General features: G+C 46.3%; 1 protein-coding gene across 3 annotated transcripts in view; it reads right to left on the bottom strand.

Annotated features, from left to right (window-relative positions):
• Positions 1–14,422, bottom strand: part of Tmod2 (tropomodulin 2) — a 39,038-nt gene extending 24,616 nt beyond the window's left edge. Inside the window, exon 1 of one of the 3 annotated variants that reach the window (XM_075965231.1) lies at positions 14,266–14,422. The gene's annotated coding sequence lies outside the window, so the exon portion shown is untranslated. Of the gene's footprint in view, positions 1–13,669; positions 14,184–14,265 lie in introns of those variants that run through there. The other 2 variants (XM_075965230.1, XM_075965229.1) reach the window with 2 other exon arrangements.
• Between the last annotated feature and the right edge of the window lie 3,118 nt (positions 14,423–17,540).

The raw sequence follows: 17,540 nt of genomic DNA, 5'->3' as shown, positions 1-17,540 counted from the left end.
ATGCAAGATACCACCATTGAGGGGCTGGGAGGTGGCTCAGAGGCTAACAGCTCTAACTGCTCTTTCAGAGGTCCTGAGTTCAATTCCCAGTAACCACATGGTGGCTCACAACCATCAGTAATGAGATCTGGTGCCCTCTTCTGGCCTACAGGCATACATGCAGGCAGAACACTATACATAATAAATAAATACATCTTAAAAAAAAAAGATACCACCATTCGATGGATTTTACAGACTGTGACTGAGCTGGAGGTGACAGCAATGGGATGTGTGCTGGCTTCTGGCTCCCAGGGCAGTGAGTGCTTTTCCATTCTACTACAAGGCCTCTCCCTGCTTTCCATTGAAAACCAGGGAAGAACAATGACTGATTGTATGGCGGTTGTAAGCAGCACACTTGTGCCCTTTCAGGGTAGAGAGTGCTGTGAAGGACACAGAATGGGATCCATTCAGGGAGGAGTTCAGAGGACCGGTGTGAGGACACATTGTCCCGTGCAGTGAAACCAAGAGACGTTCTCAAGCCCTGGCCACAGTTGAGAATAGTTCTCTCTCTCTCTCTCTCTCTCTCTCTCCCTCCCTCCCTCCCTCCCTCCCTCCCTCCCTCCTCTTTTTCCTTCTTCATTAACTTCTTTTTTTTTTATAAAATGATATCTTTGAGAGTACTTTAATAGTATTTTTTTTATTTGAAAGTTCCCCCTTTTAAATGATGTCTTTTGATGGCATCTGTCCACTACTACAGTTCTCCAGCGCTTTCTAGTGCCTGGTACCCTAATTTCCTCCCAGCTTCATGCCCTCTTTTTATCTTGGTTGTTATAGTTTCTGTAGTCATTCTCCCTAATTTTTCTTTCTTCATACCACTCCAAACATTCTCTCTTAGCCCCCGCAGCCCTCTGAAATGCTGCATCCTTGAACTATCACATCAAAAGCATGTTTTACTCAGTCCCTTGCAGAAAATTCTTCGGACCTTCCCTAGTGAGACAACGCTGCATTCCATCCAGTCAGCCCCTCCAAGACAGTGAGTGTAGCTATGTACCTGCTATTACTGAGGGCAGGGCTAGAGAAGTGCCCCAGGAAGATCACAGCTCAGCAAGACAGCCACACAAACAGTCAGAATGTGGTAAGTGTTACTATAATTTCTGAAGTAGGTCAAAAAATACTGGGGCGGGGGGAGGTTTGAGAGTCACCCAAAAAAGAGATCGTCATTGACCCTTAAAGGAAGAGGCCTGAGGAGGACATGGATGCGCAAGGGCCATCTAGGATAGAGAAAGCATAAGCAGAGACGTGGGAGAGGAAAGTTCATGCAGAGTTGGGGTGGTTAGGAGGAGGACTGTGTGGAGTGGGAAGAATGGGACATCCGTGAAGGGCTTCTTTACAGGCTACGCTAAGGGACCTGGATCTTACCAGCCCCTGAATTAAGGACCTAGCATAGGGAAAGCATTCTGAACTGTCTGAGCAGGCACAGATTACTCCAACGTACTAAGGTGACGGAAGACGAAGGCAAGTGGCCATGGCAGGGACAGAAGGTCAGAACATCGTGATTTCTGACTTTGAAGATGCAGGAAAAGCCATGAGAAGAGGAATCTGGGGTCTCCGAAAGCTGGAAAAGGTTAGGACTTTTTCCCCTGCAGCCTTTAGAGAGCAGCAAAATCCGGCTGATGCCAATGAGATCATTTGGGTCTCTAACTTCTGTGGTGGCAACACATTCATTTCCAAGCAACTGAATTTGCTCTTTGTCACAGCAACAATACAGACACTAATACTTACTCTCCCCAAACACTCTCATCTCCAGGATAACTGTTCTAGAATAGTCCATTCATCCTTCCAGTTCTGCTCTCCACTCTGCTCTGGGCCCTAGGAGTTCTGTCTCCTTAGGCTGCACCTGGGCTCCTGTCCTTTCTGGCTTCTGTTTGGCCAACAGGAGGCAACCAGAGGCAAAGCAGAGGACACAGAGGCCTGGGAGGAGGGCGGATGCGGAGAGGGTGTTTCAGAAGCCCATGCCACCCCACAGGCCATTGGGGTGGTAAAGGGTCTGTATTATGACTCTTGCCAGATTTCTCCCTTGCTGTTTCTCCAAAGCTTCCTACATCCTTGCAAAGGGCCTCTTTATTGAACCGGTCTCAAGTAATTCGGTCTGAGACCACCCTCTGTTTCTTGTCGGGAAGCTGGCAGATGTGGCACCATTGCTTGGAATGCTCCTTTCTCTTTGTGCTCTGTTCCTGAGGCCTGGCGAAGATCCCAAGCTCTGCAGGACCTCAGGCCTTCAGCGTGAGGGCGGCCTTTGGCCACTCAGCCCGGCTCTTGTGTTTCTCCCCTCAATCTTTGGTTTCTTTTCACAGTTCTTCTTCCTCTGCCTGAAATACTGCTGTTCTTCAAAGTCTTATCTTAGAAATGATTTTCTCATCCTTCACCAAGGGCGCTTACTTACTTTGAAATTTTCGAATTTTTATTTTTTCTTTATTAAATTTGAAAATTTAATTGTTATCTATATTCTGTTAACTCTAAAAATCAGTATCCTAACTTTTGTCCCTGAGGACCAGATCTGAGTTATCTAACCAAAATCCTCCCTTGGCTAGAATCTTAAAACCTTCCTTCAGACCCTGAAATGTCAGAAGAACTCTTATCTGCTACTCCTCCTCTAGGATTTCAAGAAGTTGTTTAGAAACCAGGGTGTCATTCTTGATGGTTTTCCTTTGTCTCCTTTCTACCCACTAATCACCAAATCCTATCCTTACTGGACGACGAGGAGAACTTGGCCACTTCCCCATCCATGCCCAGCCCTTGTCCTTCTGATCATTCTACATACAGTGGTCAAAGTGATTTTTTTCACTAACATTTTAGTCCTTTAAAGTCCCCCAGTGGCTTCTCATTGCCCCAAGGACAAAGTTCAAATTCACACTCTGGCCTCTGTGGTTCCATCCTCCTCTTCCCCACTGCCTTCCTCATGTCCTCCTGGACCACTTCCAATTCCTGGCTCACTTATGTTCCCTTTGCTCAAAGCACTCAGAAGGTAACCGGTGATGAAGGTTAAATGGGTAACTCAAAGCCCACCCTTGCTGACTCTGCCAGACTCGTCCCGAGTCTCAATGTGACCTTCACCTCTTCCAACAGATCAGACCCTGAATCAAAATCTGGGTCTCGTGCTCCCCCTGTGTGCTCCTTCGAATGCAGTCTGGCTCAGGCACAATGACTTGCTAATCTCAGTGAGGGCGGGGACTATCTAACTTTTATTTACCAATAAAATCTTGGCTCCCAGCACAGATCCTGACCCACAGTAGACATGCAATAAATACTGATGTCAAATGGAGGAAATGAGCTCAGAGTAGCGAGGTGGCCATGGGTCCAGAGATCTTTCCACTGCAGTTATTTTCCCACCACCCCCACCCCTCCTGGAGCCTGCTGAGATCACCTAAGCCCACAGAAATCGCTCTTCTCCCTCAGTTTGCTTTGTCTACATTGAGACTGGAAGATGAGTCTGGTAGGGTCAGTGAGGCGTGGGCTCTGACTTAGCCATTTAACATTCATCACCCGTCGTCTTTCATGCAGGTGACTATACATACATGTACGTTACTACACAGTTCTCTCTCCAGGTACCACCCCGCCCCCGGAAAACAGGGACTGCATTCTTATTCTTGATGCTCTTGGGTTCTCCAGCTCAGGCTTGTAATATCATTCAACAAATGTCCACTGAAAGCCTACCTTTCCCAATAACCGCTGAGACACAGCAGTGGACAAAACAGATGGTCCGTTGGGCCCCATGGTTCACAAGGGAAAGAGGATTCAATAATAACTTAACCACCAATAGTGCAAGTGCATGCCAGCAAATTTTACATTCTATAGCAAGGTGCCAGGGGGTCTCAGAGCCAGAGGGAAAAGGAAAGTTGTATCTGTTTAGAGTGTGACACTGACCTGAAGATACAAGGAGAACCTAGTTGTTACTGTTATTATGGTGGCATTTTTAATTTTGTTTATCTGTTTGAGGCAGGGTCTCACTCTGTAGCCCAGGCTAGCCTGGAATTTGCTGTTTAGCCTAGAGCTGACCTCAAAGTTGTTGCAATCCTTCTTCAGCCTCCTAAGTGTTGTGACTATAGGCATATATAACCAAGCCCAGCTATTTATTATTATTATCCTTATTTTATTATTTTTGAGACAGAGGCAGGAGGATTGACACAGGTTTGAGGCCAGCCTGGTCTACATAGTAAGAGTTCCACCTCAAGACAAAACCAAACCCCTAAAACAAATCCAGGTGTGCTGTAGGGAAGAACACAGCCTTCTCATAGCTTCTGAAGTCAAATCCTGATTTCCCAGGGCTTGGCTGGCCTTCTGTACCCCACCCAGGCCCTGCTGGGTTCGCACTTGTTTCCCTCCCTGGGAGTGATGAGGCAGTGGAAAGTTTACAAAGTCCTGCCGGAGACTCGCCTCCAGCAGGGTGTCTGTCCCATGGCACACAGTCAACACGCAACAGGATACCAATGCACACACCGGAAGGGAAGGGAGCGTGTGCCTCTGAAGCTTCCAGGAGCTCAGGTGGGCAAACAGTCTATCGGCAAATGGAAAATAGGCGTGGCCACGAGCCGAAGGAAGTGTCTCTTCCTGTTACCCAGAAACACAAGCATTGGGAAGGAAAGTTCAGAGCGTGGTTTTCTGTACTTCTTTTTCCACTATCTTGTTAAAATAACTATGCTGCAAAAGAAGAAAATCAGCCTTTTACTGTCACTACACAAAGACAAACCAAACCCCAGACTGATGCTACTATCTTATTCCTGAGTCAGTAAATGATATTAATCTTCTTTTGTTTAGTATAACTTCATTATTTCACCACAGTTGAGATTTACACAAGAGTCAAACCACATTTTCTTATCCACCGAGCCATCTCTCCAACCTTCAAACCATAATTTCTAAAACTAATAAACAGAACAACATCAGTTCATCAAAGCCCCTCAAACAAAGCACACACTGGCCCTGCATACTTAATTCACCTCTATTTTTTTTTCTGGGTTGGGATGAGATAGGCTCTCACCATAAAGCCTTGGCAGGCCTTTGGAACATACTCTGTAGACCAGGCCATCCTCAAACTCCTAGAAATCCTCCTGCCTCTGCCTCCAGCGTGCTGGGATTAAAGGCAAGGGCCACCAGATCTAGTCTTTAATTCATCTCTAGATGCTGGGCAAATATAAAGATGTGGAAATTATAGCCCGAGTTTTGAAGCCTAGCTATCTGAAGATAGACCAGCAAAACCTTTTTCTTTGTTTTAAACCGTCAAAAAGCCAGGCATGGAGGTGCAGGCCTGAAACCCCAGCATTCAGAAGTGGATGCCAGGAGATCAGGAGTTCGAGGCTAGACTCATATATACAGTGAGTTGAAGAACAACCTGGGCTACGTGAGACTTTGTCTTTCTCTGAGAAATAACCATCAAAGGATGAAAGACACAGAACACAAGGCAGAGACTGAGCAGGCTGAAAGGGAAGCGAGGACCTGATCTGACCAGATTCACAAAGTGTTTCCAGCTGAGGCTATTCAAATCTTATAGCACAGAAACTGTCAGATGTTTTCAGCCTGAAAGTAGTTCCCTTTTATAACAATAAACCACAGAAGAAGGTTCTTTCCTCGCTCGGAAAGCACAGAAGGCCTTGTAGAGGCTGAGAGGTTAAAGCAATGGACTTGAAAGCACAGAAGACTAAAAGCAAGCCTTGGAGGTAACCAGGCCAGGGCCTCATGATGCAGGCACACAGGAAACTGGTGACCTGACCTCTGCAAAGCAGGCAAAGAACAGTGGCAGCCACACATTGCGTCACTGCAGGGCAGAATGCAGAGCAAGGCATCACCAGGCAATTTTGTATTGTGCTAACATTACATGTCATACACAGTTGGAAGACAGCTACAATGAATCAGGTGATGCAATTCATAGAACAACCCCTGCCATGCATGTGCTCCGTCGCTGACAAGATAGCATCACATGACTATATTTATCTCTTGAGATGTGGGTGATACTTGGGGCATTACTGTATTGTGAGGTATGGTGCCTAGCGTATACAAGCTCTCACAGTCAATTCTCGCTTGTTTTTGGCCTGAGAATAGTCCTCTTCTGTCTGCCTGTCTGTCTGTCTTTGTCTTTCTGTCTCTCACTCGGTTTTTCGAGACGGGGTCTCTCTGTGAAACAGTTCTGGTTGTCCTGAGAACTAACTCTTGTAGACCAGGCTGGCCTCAAATTCACAGAGATCCGCCAGAGAGCAGTTCTCTTTCGGAAGTATTTGTTCCCTTGTTTTCCTCATTAAGATTAAATACAAGAAGCATCATACAAGGGTCTTGAATTAGCACTGTCCAGTGTGGCAAGCCTCCATGGTTAGTGGCAGTCCAAGCTCATGTCGAGTTCCACCTGAGCAACAGTCAAGACTTCCCAGCTGGGACAGAAGCTCTTTCATAGGGAAGTTTTATGGCCTTCCTATGCTACCTCCTGCCTCCTGATTTCGTCGTGGATCCTATGTCCCTCTGTTACATGCCCCTCTTGGTTAGGCTCTATCTTCTGGGAACCTATCTTCTGAGGAGTTCTCATTTCTTTTGCTATTGTGTCCCTCCCTGTTTCCCTTCTGAGACAAGGTTTTGCCATGTAGCCCTGGAAGGCCTGGAGCTCACTGTGGACCAGGTTAGCCTTTTCTTTGTTAGTCCTGGTGACTACAGAGGGGTGAACCACTGTGACTCGCTCAGTCCCTATTTCTAGACCTCTTTCTACCTCTTTGCCTTGTATTTTGGCCTTTCGGGTTTTTAACTGCCTGCTGCTGGCGTTACTGTTGTTGTTATTACTTTAAATATTAATTTATTTTTATTTGGTGTGTGGGTTATTTCTGCCTGCATGTATATTTGTGGGCCATGTGTGCACAGAGTGTCTGAGGACACCAGAAGGTGCTGGATCCTCTGCAAATGGAAGTTATAGTTGTTAGCAACTATGCAGGTGATGGAGGAAGGTCATTGGCTAATAAAGAAACTACCTTGGCCCATTTGATAGGCCAGCCTTTAGGTGGGTGGAGTAAACAGAACAGAATGCTGGGAGGAAGAGGAAGTGAGCTCATACGCCTTAGCTCTGCTCTCTGTGGCAGATGCGATGAAGCTCTGACCCAGGATGGACGTAGGCTAGAATCTTCCCAGTAAGCGCACCTTGGGGTGCTATACACATTAATAGAAATGGGTAATCAAGATGTAAGAATTAGCCAGTAAGAAGCTAGAGCTAATGGGTCAAGCAGTGTTTGTATGAATACAGTTTGTGTGTTGTTATTTCTGGGCATAAGCTAGCCAGGCGGCTGGGAGCAGGGCGGCAGGAATGCAACCGCAGCTTCTTCAACATGCAGGTACTGGAAATCTAACTTAGGTCCTCCACAAGAGCAAAAAGTGCTCTTGACTGCTGAGCCATTTCTCCAGCCCAATCATCATCATCATCATCATCATCGCCACCACCACCACCACCACCATCATCACCATTACCACTATCATCATCATCGGGGGAGGGGAGAGGAGAGTGTCTCATGTAGCTCTTGCTGGCCTTAAATGTCTGATACTCTTGCCTCATCTCCCAAGCACTGAGATTATAGGTGTGTGCACCAGTCCCGGATTCGTGCCACTTTAGTACGTCCCTCATCCTGCCATTGGGAATTGAAAGACTTCTAACTTCCTGACACCATGGGTTTCCTGTTTTCGTCCTTTGATTCATCTGCTTTCCTGGCTTCTGCCTGCTCTTGTGGTCTTTGATCTACCTGTCTCCTTTTCTTTGGCACTGATCAGCCAAGTTTTGATTTATGCCTTGTTATGACCTGTGGGTGGTATGGGCAACTTGATTCAGGATTCCTTACAAACCGACTCAGAATGATAGGTAAGCCACAAAGCAGGTGGTGTGCAATGGCATTGCAATTCAGAATGGCTGTCTATAAACAAGAGTGCTGTCTGCTCCCATCCACATTGCCTACATGATAGCCATGCTCATGAGACTCCAGAGTCCCCCAAGAACTCTGATGAGGGGCCTCTTGGTTCTTCCTCAGTTCTGTGCCCCAATTGTATGGCACTGTCATGTCCAGGTTTAGTAGAGCTTGTCCAGGAACTCCTGCCACTCACAGTCCTAGAATCAACCTTTTGCCAACCTAGCTGCCACTAAGGGAATCAGGGAAACTGGTAATATACATGAAAGAAATAATTAATAGGAAAGTCTTACAGTCTTCTCCCTCCCTCCCTCCCTCCCTCCCTCCCTCCCTCCCTCCCTCCCTTCCTTCCTTCCTCTCCTCCCCCACCTGCCTCGCTGTCTCTTTCTCAGTAAAGAAAGGGGCAGAGTTAAAACAGGCTCTCACTATGTAGAGGCTGGCCTGGAACTTGCTATTTAGCCCAGGCAGACCTTGACACTGTGTTCCACCTGCATCAGCTTCCTGAGTGCTGAGATTACACACATGTACCACCATACCTGACAGATAGGCTAGCCTTGATACTCAAACAGGAAGGCTGAAAATATAAGAACAAAAATAATAACCAATCACAGCTCTCAGGATGGATGTACTGAAATACATCAAAGAATTCAAACTGGCTTTGGAGGGAGTAGAGACAATTGCAGCCCCAATGAAGAGCTAGTGCCTCTCCTTTACACAAAGTCTTCAAAGCTATATATAACTCCGTGCTGTTTTAGAGACAGGGTTTTTCTGTGTAATCCTGGCCGTCCTGGAACTCACTCTAACTGGTCTCGAACTCAGACAGCCACCTGCCTCTGCCTCCTGAATGCTGGGATTAAAGGCCTGTTCCACACACTGTAATTGACTTTGTGGTGTACTAAAAATAAAAATTATTGATGATAAAAAAATTAATTAGAAGAGTTTCTAGGAAGAACAGAAGAAATTAAGGTTAGGAAAATAGACTGGATCCATGAGAACTAGAAACTGAAATATGAATTCTAACCTGCCTGGTAATAAGAAACACAATTGACAATACTCGTGATTTACACACTTACTAATAAGGGTGTTCTGGCCACCCACTCAATAATACATTGAAGGTAGATTTCCCAAAGTTGGCTCCAGTCAATGCTAGTTAGTTTTTGAAAATGTCCATATATGTGTGTATATATGGTATATATAGTATATGAAGTACATACATTATATAAATATTTTGCACATAGCTTGGAAAACATTGTATACCATATTCTACAGATCCAAGAACTGTGACCCATGAAAAGTTCTGACCACAAAGAGTAAACAAGCTTTCCTAGATCTGATTAGGTTTCTTTTTCTGGTAACATTAATTCTAAACATTTAGAAACATGACAGCTCAGAGAATTACAAAACACATATACACACACACACATATCACTACAGACACATATCCGAGTAAATGTGCATGCTTTAAATGACTATTTTCACATACACAAGATCTAGCTATAAAAAAAATTAATCTGAAACAAAAGCAGTCTATATCAGAGATTAAATGCAGTATCTATTTATTTATTTAAATTTAGGCAGGGTCTCAACCCTGTAGTCTTCACTAGTCTAGAACTCACAGTGTAAACGAGGCTATCCTAGAACTGGCTCTTGTAGACCAGACTGACTGACCTAAAATTCACTGAGATCCACCTGCCTCTGCCACCAAGTGCTGGGATTAAAGGCGTGCGCTAGCCTGGAACTTCTGATGAGTGTCCTATTTCTGCCTCCTTAGTGCTAGGACTAGGAGCATGAGCCATCACACCTGGTGGTTTAAGAGTTAATTCTGAAGTTGGTTGGTGGTGACACATGCCCTTAGGGAGGCAGAGGCAGGTGAATCTCTGTGAGGCTGAGGCCAGCCTGGTCTACAAAAGCTAGTTCCAGAACAGGCACCAAAGCTACACAGAGAAACCCTGTCTCAAAAAACAAAAACAAAAAAGGGTTGATTCTGTGTTATGTAGTCTGTAGTAGGACGTTTTCTGCACATGCGTTCTCTGAACCGGGTATAGCCTACAAATCCATATAGCCTTCAACACAAGGTTTCATGTGATTGACACACAAAGGGACCAAGGGGGAATTCCATTATTTATGTTCTGTCAGAAGCTACATCAGTTACTTCCTCAGCATTTTCTCAACCCAAAGCAGAAAGACCCATCATTCGATACTGCTGTGTTCTCAAACTTCCTAACACACTGTCACAAACCTCAGAAGGGAAAATGAACTACCATTCAATCCTAGCCAGAATCTTCTTTCTCAAATTGCCTTACATACTGTCACAGATCTCCGATGTGGAGAGGAAAAAGACAGCTGACCTTGGTAGAGCGCGCCAGTCACCCAGCTACTCAGGAAGCTGAGGCAGAAGGAGCGTGAGTTAAAGGCTGAGTTAAAAAAAAAGCATGAGTTAAGGAAAACTGAGGCTAGGTGTGGTGGCGCATGCCTTTAATCCCAGCACTGGGAGGCAGAGGCAGGCGGATCTCTGAGTTTGAGGCCAGCCTGGTCTACAGAGTGAGTTCCAGGTCAGCCAGGGCTACACAGACAAACCCCGTCTCAAACAAACAAAAAACATCACCACCACCAGAAATGGAAAACAAACACAAACAAAGAAGGCTCAGTGGTAGAGTGCTTGCCTAGCACGTGTGGGCCGCATCTTTAACCCCCAATATGGCCAGGGTGGAGAGGTCTTTCAGGGTAGTCCCTAGTTAGGGTAAGAATTTATTGAGGGTTGGGAATTATTAGCACAGTTGGCCCCACTAATAACGGTGAGTTCCACATCTGCTACTTTAATCAATTGCACGTCAAATTATCTAAAAAAAAATATTGGGGTTGAATATAGGGGCCAGTGGTAGACTGCTTTCTGAGGAAGACTCTGAGCTTATGACTAGCGCAATCTCTACTGTGTATACCTTCTTCTGGTCATGCCATAAAAACAGCAGGGAAAGTTATACAGTTACACTGTGTTAGGTATACGCAATTTAAAGAGGCTTTAATACCTGGGGAGCATACATTCGGTTGCATGAGGATGCTATGATATTTTATAAAAGGACTTCAAATCTTCTGATGGGGGGATGGTTTTCAATGACAAATTTCTCGTGGGTACCAAGGATATGATGGCACTTAATGTTACAGCGAGGGAATTCTTCTCTTAAGCATAAGTGCTCAATAGTAGTTAAGAAGATCCAAAAGAAGTGACTCTTCCCTGACTCCATCAGCATCTCTGGGAAGATCTGTGTCTTGCTCGGGAATGTGAAGTTAAGGGCGTTCTCTCCAACTCACCACAGCGGCCAACAACCATGCGGTCCTCTGCAGCCCTTTCTGTGTGTCTGCTTATGTTTTTAAATTCCCCTCCAATTTCTTATTTAAAAAGTTCAATCCTACTAAAGAATGGAGCAAAATCCAGCTGTACCCCACTCTTCTTGCCTCCCTAGCTCTCACCACTGTCTTGTGGCGAGGCTCCTGAATGTGCTCTACCGCCATAAAAGGCCCTTCTCTCATCCTGCGGTGTGTGCTGTAGATAGATGTAACAGTGCTCCACCTCCAAACTCCCAAAGTTTTATAGCATTCATCAGAAAGTGCTTTGGATGCTGCTAGGGGAGAAGAGTCATCAATGGATACCCAAACAGTGAACCCTGAATACCGACCAGCCAGGCAAGATGTGCTTACTGGCCCAACGGTGACAGGAAGGTGATGGGGACAACCAGCAGTTTCTGACTGAATTGGAGGCCTGCTCCACAGGAGAGGGAATGCACGCCTGGTCAAGAGACCATGGCTTGGGAGGCTAGAGGCCCTATGTGGGGGGAACCCACCATTGATGCTTTGCTAAATGGACACGCCGTCACGCTGTCTTCTAAATACGTCTATGCCCATATATTAGTGCTGCTCTCAACTCTGGCCAGAGAAGATTCCGCAGCAGTGGGCAGCAGTTGATGCAGAGACTCTTAAACGACCAAAGTATTGAGAAGAAGTGGCTATCGAGTGCTCATCCCTAAATGGGACATCTTTATCAACCACCTCAAAGCGCAGAGAGCATCACTCAGGAGGGAGTGGAAAGAATGTGAGAGCCAGCGGATGGGGAGGAGGACAGGGAAATACTATCTTCTAGACACGACACAGATGTTGTGCTCATGAGCTCACAGCGGCTGTCATCACCAATGCAGGACCTTCAGAATGAGCCAACAAGACCATTCAACTTTAGATTTAGTAAGCGACCACCATTATTGCCATTACCACAACCACTGACAAAGGCATGAGGGTAGGAAGGGGATGTATTGGGGGTTAAGGACGGATGGGTAGGATCAAGCATATTGTGCCAAATAATAAGTAAAGGTATTTTTAAAAAGATTTAAATAAAAAAATACCAGAACAATCTCCTATATACTACAAAACTATTACTGCACTTAAGAACAGTAATTCCATGGTGTCTAATATACAGTCCGTATTCAGGTATCTTGAACATCTACAAAATATCTGTACTTATTTCTTTATTTTGGATGCAAGATTGAGACATGGTCTCACTATATGTTGCCCAAGCTGGCCTGAAACTCACTATGTAGGCCAAGCTGGTCTCAAAGTCACAGACATCTACCTGCTGGCATTAAGGAAGGCACCGCCATGTCCTGACCCCCAAATGATCTTTGACAGCGACCGTTTCCTCATCTAGGAGTCAAAGTCCACACACACCAATCCACAGTGACTGGTATTGCCATCTGTGATCGCTGTTCCCTTGCATCATTCACCCATGAATACTCCATGGGTGAAACTGTGCAGGAGACTCACCAGGGGTACCGCCTGGACCTTTGCAGGGATGATGGAAACTTTCTAATTCCAGCATTGTAAAGACACCACTCTCCCTGAGTAAGACACTCTGAAAGAATATGAAACCCCTGCTCTGACCCTTCTTTCCCGCAAAGGTTTTGTACCAGTTGATAGTTGAGGTCAGTGTTTGCACAGTGCCTCTCTCAGCCTTCCTATTGTGCATTCATTTTTCACACAATAACCCAGCAGTACCACTCTCTCTTTCCTCACCCTATATTCTTTCTGGAGTCTCCGCCCCCACCTTCTTGCAGAGCACATTTGACGTCTCAGGCCCAGCCCTAGGGAGCCACCGACCTCTATCAGCTGATCCCACTGCCTTCAGCAAACAAAACCAACACACTGTGGCTTCCCAATTTATCTTAACACAAACCCCGAAACCTTTGTGATATTTATTGAGCTAGACTGACAAGAATAGAGTAAATCGGGTAACAACAAACAAAAACCAAAACCACCTCGATTAACTAAAGTCCTGAAAACCTTACGGCTTCCTTGATGAAAACTGTTCTGTCTCCATCACGCTTTCTGTAAATACTCTTGTCATTTCAGTCCCTTGATACAAACGCCTAAGAAGAAAAGCGGTGCAGAAACCATTTCACCAAATACTCCATTTTACACGGAGAACGCAGCGCAGAGGCGAAGATCCTGGCTCAGGATTCCTCAGTTCTTCAGTGGCGGAGCTGCTACAGAAACCATGCTTTTATAATACCTCCTCTGATGTTCTTTTTTTCCCCCTCCTTTCCCAAGCGCATGATGAATCAGATATTTAAAAGGAGCCGAAGAAGCGGTGGCGTTCTCGGCTTCTTCACTGTAATTTGCATTTTAGCCGCATCACTCCTCCCTCCCACCTTCTGACATTTTAAAGTAAAAATTCCCAAAACCTATTATTATTTTTATTATCATTATCATTATTATTTGAAACCGACCTTCATTTTTTGCAGGTCAACAGGTTAAGGCAAGGAAGTCCCGGGAAGGCACGAACCAGCATGATTTTGACCAGAAAGAATAAGAAAAGGATTCTCTGGGACCTGTAAAGGGCGGCTTTTTGATGGCTGAAGAGTCCTGTGACAGCTCCGGGAACCTCAGGAAAGAAGCTAACCCGAGTCCTCCCTTCCCAGGCTCCTGTGCAAATGAGGCCGCGAGATGCTCCAGACTCCAGGAGCTTATCACACGTTCACCGGAGAGGAGAAAATGGGAAACAAAGCCCAACGTGGAAAACCCCAGCTCCGCAGCCCCGGGCGACCAGAGACCGCGCCCTCTCTGCATCTGCGTGTGGAGTGCGGTGTTGAGGGGGCTGCGGGGCTGCGGGGCATGGTGCAGCCGGTACCCAGACGCGTCCCGGGCCACCCCGCGCCATCCCCGCCTCCCCACGCACCCGCCACCCGGGTGCAAGCTGCTGCGGGCTGCGCTTGGCTGCATGCCACGCCATGGAGCATCCTCCTGCGGACACGCAGGGTGCGGCGGCCCCTGAGCTGCACTCGGGCGCTGCAGACAGGCTGCCCCTCTCGCCCCAGTTTCTCACCCTTTCTTGCGCCCATCCCGAAGCGGAAGGTGCTGACCAGCAGCCTTAGAGCCCCAAGCTCGAGGGTCGGATCTGCAGGGGCGGCGCCGTGGCCCCGGGCTAGAACTGCGATCAACAGGCGGCTCGGGGGCCGGGCGCGGCGCGGGGTGCGCGGCTGCACCGGGGCAGCCTGGGAAGCGTAGTTTCTGCGGTGCGCGGTGGCCACGCGGAGGCAGGACCCCTGCCCGGGCCGCAACTGGGTCTCTCTACAACGCGCTGGCCTCGCAGGGTCCTGCCCTAGAGTCTGGAGCAATATGTGCTAGCGCTCAACCGGGCAGGTGGAACCTGGGCTTGGGGAAGCTGGGTAAACTCTGTGGAGATGCTCAGGATCACTGACGCGGTGGGTGGCAGAGGCTTGGCAAGACTGTGGACAAGTGAGCATCTTTCTGTGCAGCCTTCGGGCCAGACTCAGGAACAAAGCAGGCCTGACCTAGGATTTACTGGCTGGGCGTGGGTGTGGAAAGGACTAAATGGGTTAATTGCTTAGGGAAGAGGAGGGGAAAGCTAGCTGAGGTTTAGGGAGCTTGATACAAGTTTCGGTTTGAGAGTGTTGGAGATGCTTACATGCTGGCTTCACAAGATACGACCCTGGGCACAGGACTCGATACTCAAGGTCCTCATCTGTAAAATGTTTACAGCTTAAAGATACGATGTTGGAGTCAATGACTACATACGTGTCTGTCTGTGCTAAGAGCATACACAATGAGGATTCTTTTATCGTGGTTGCAAGAGAGGGTTTTTGGACGGAAAGCCCTACAAAAAGTGCAATGCAAGAGATAGCTGCGTCTCATTGGCCTGTGGCTCACTGGGTAGACATTAAAAACTCCCTGAGTTTATTACTGTGCATCTCACAGTTTTCTCACCTTTTCCCCTGAAGATGTGTTGGAACGTCCTTTTCTCTTTGACTGGTTCTTAGCAACCATAGACTATTTTCTTGTTTCCGAAGCATGAAAGGGGTGGGATGAATCCTTGATTATGAAGTACATAGTATATGAGTTACTTCCAAAGATTTATTTTTCAGGGCGGACAGGGTCTTATTATGTAGACTAAGCTGGTCTTGAACTCATAATCCTCCTGATTTTGTTTCCTGAGGCTCGGGATGTACCACTACACACACAATAGAGGCATTTTCTAATTAGATTTGGTTTCTCTCTTTTTGACTTCTTGTTGGGTACTTTGAGCATGACCTTTGACAGGGTACTTGACCTTTACAGCCTTGTTGAGTTTTTTGCTTTTTTTTTTTATTCAAGTTGCTCCATGCAGTATTTCACTGGATGGTGGAATTTGTGTTTAGAAACATAGTGTAGGAACATGAACTAAAGAGATGAATGCAGCAGGGCTGACGGAATCCACAGCAGACAAAGGATGGATGAGAGTGAGCGCCAATGAATGCTGTCTGGAGTGAGGTATGCAATAGCCATGTGGTTAAAAAAAAACCCATGCTGCAGAGGAAAATCTACAGCTGAAAATAATAACAGCAACCTCACGTTTGTATGGAAACACACTTCCCGATTCCCGTGTGGGCTTTAGCTTTGTAACAGCCCTGTGAAATGGCCAGAGGAGTCATTCACGGCCGAGAGAGTGGAGAACTGACTCAGGCTTGTCCAGCTTAGCCGGTTGTTAAGGACGTCTTTTCTCCACCTCCCCTGGCCACAGCAGCATTTCCGTTTGTACATTTCAAAACAGGGGTGACTGGAGACATGGCTCAGTCCTTAACAGAATTGCTACTCTTCCAAAGGACACAAGTTCAGCTCCCAGCACCTACAAGAGACAGACCACCACAGCATGTGACTCTAATTTTAGGATATCCCGTGCCATTTTCTGGTCTCCTAGGACATTTTCACACTTGTAATATACACATTAAAAACAAACAAGCAAACAAACAGGCCAATGGGATCTGGTAAGATATTAGAACTAGGGTGGTGAACACAGGTATGCATAGCTGCTGAGAGACGCCAGTGTTCCCACGCTCAGTTCCAACCCTGCACCCCTTGTCTGGGCTGAAAAGAATAAAATGAGATGGAAGGTGTGACCAAATGAGCTTAAATAATGTTCTCAAATTTTCTTTTTCATTTATTATGCCAAATGTAAAGCAGACAGGATGTTTGACCTATCTGTGTTGTACATTCATTACAAACCATCGCATTCTGCTAAACAAAAACGGGACTGTGTACTGATCAAATCAACAGTTTTACTAAAGAAAGGTGACATAGGCATAGACTAAAGGCAATGAAGCACCTTTGCTCTGATTGGAGGTCGGAGTAGCAAAGGTACTGGGTCGAAGACCGCCTTCCTCTGTGGCAGTCTCGTGTCCCTCCATAAAGAAAGGATGCACGCGATACAGTGAATGGATCATTATTTCAGAAGCAGGCTGTGAAATGAAGCAGACATATGAAATGAAGAAGCGATTTCTTACACTGTAGTCATAGTTGGCAGCCCAAGCCGAGATAGAGAGCCATGTGTGAGCTCTGGGAAGATGTTGCAATCACACTAGAGATGTCTGAGGGAAAAAAGAACATCTAGTCAACCTCTGTCTGTCCCAGGGGGGTTAGAAGCAAATAGATGCCGGTGGATATACACATGAAAAAGGCAGGGTGCTTCCTGAACTTTCCTATTTTTAAGATTAGCAGTCAATAAACTAGGCATGGTGATGCACACCTAGCACTTATAATCCCAATGTTTGGGAGACAGAAGCAGGAGGATCACAAGTCCAAGGTCATCCTCAGCTACATAGTAAGTTTAGGGTCATCTGGGCTGCAGAGACCCTGTCTCAGAATAAACAAGCAAACATTAATAAGAAGCGGGGCTGAGTAGTGCACTTCTATAATTCTAGCACTTGGTAGCTGATGTAGGAGGATTGCTGAGAAATTAAGCTGACTTGGGCTACACAGTCAACTACAAGACAGCCTGGGTGAGATGCTATTTCAAAAAGCAAAATACCAACCTGGTGTGATGGTACACAACTTCAATCCCAGTTCTTGGGAGGCAGAGGCAGGAGGATATCTATGAGTTCAAGGTCAGCCTAGTCTACTTAGTGAGTTCCCAGAAATCCAGGGTTACATAGTGATACCCTGTCTCAAAAAACAAACAAAAAACAAAATCAACCACAAAACAAACACACAAAAACAAAACAAATAGCGGGTATGATGGTGCGTGCCTTTAGTTTGAGTATTTGGGAGGTGGAGGAGGAGGGTCAGGTATTCAGGGCCAGTCTTATATATGGGAGAGGCAACAAC

Source organism: Microtus pennsylvanicus, chromosome 3 (assembly GCF_037038515.1).
Source record: "Microtus pennsylvanicus isolate mMicPen1 chromosome 3, mMicPen1.hap1, whole genome shotgun sequence".
Classification (NCBI taxonomy): Eukaryota; Metazoa; Chordata; class Mammalia; order Rodentia; family Cricetidae; genus Microtus; species Microtus pennsylvanicus.
The sequence above is the reverse complement of the archived record's forward strand: the minus strand, read 5'-3'. Positions and strand labels throughout refer to the sequence as shown.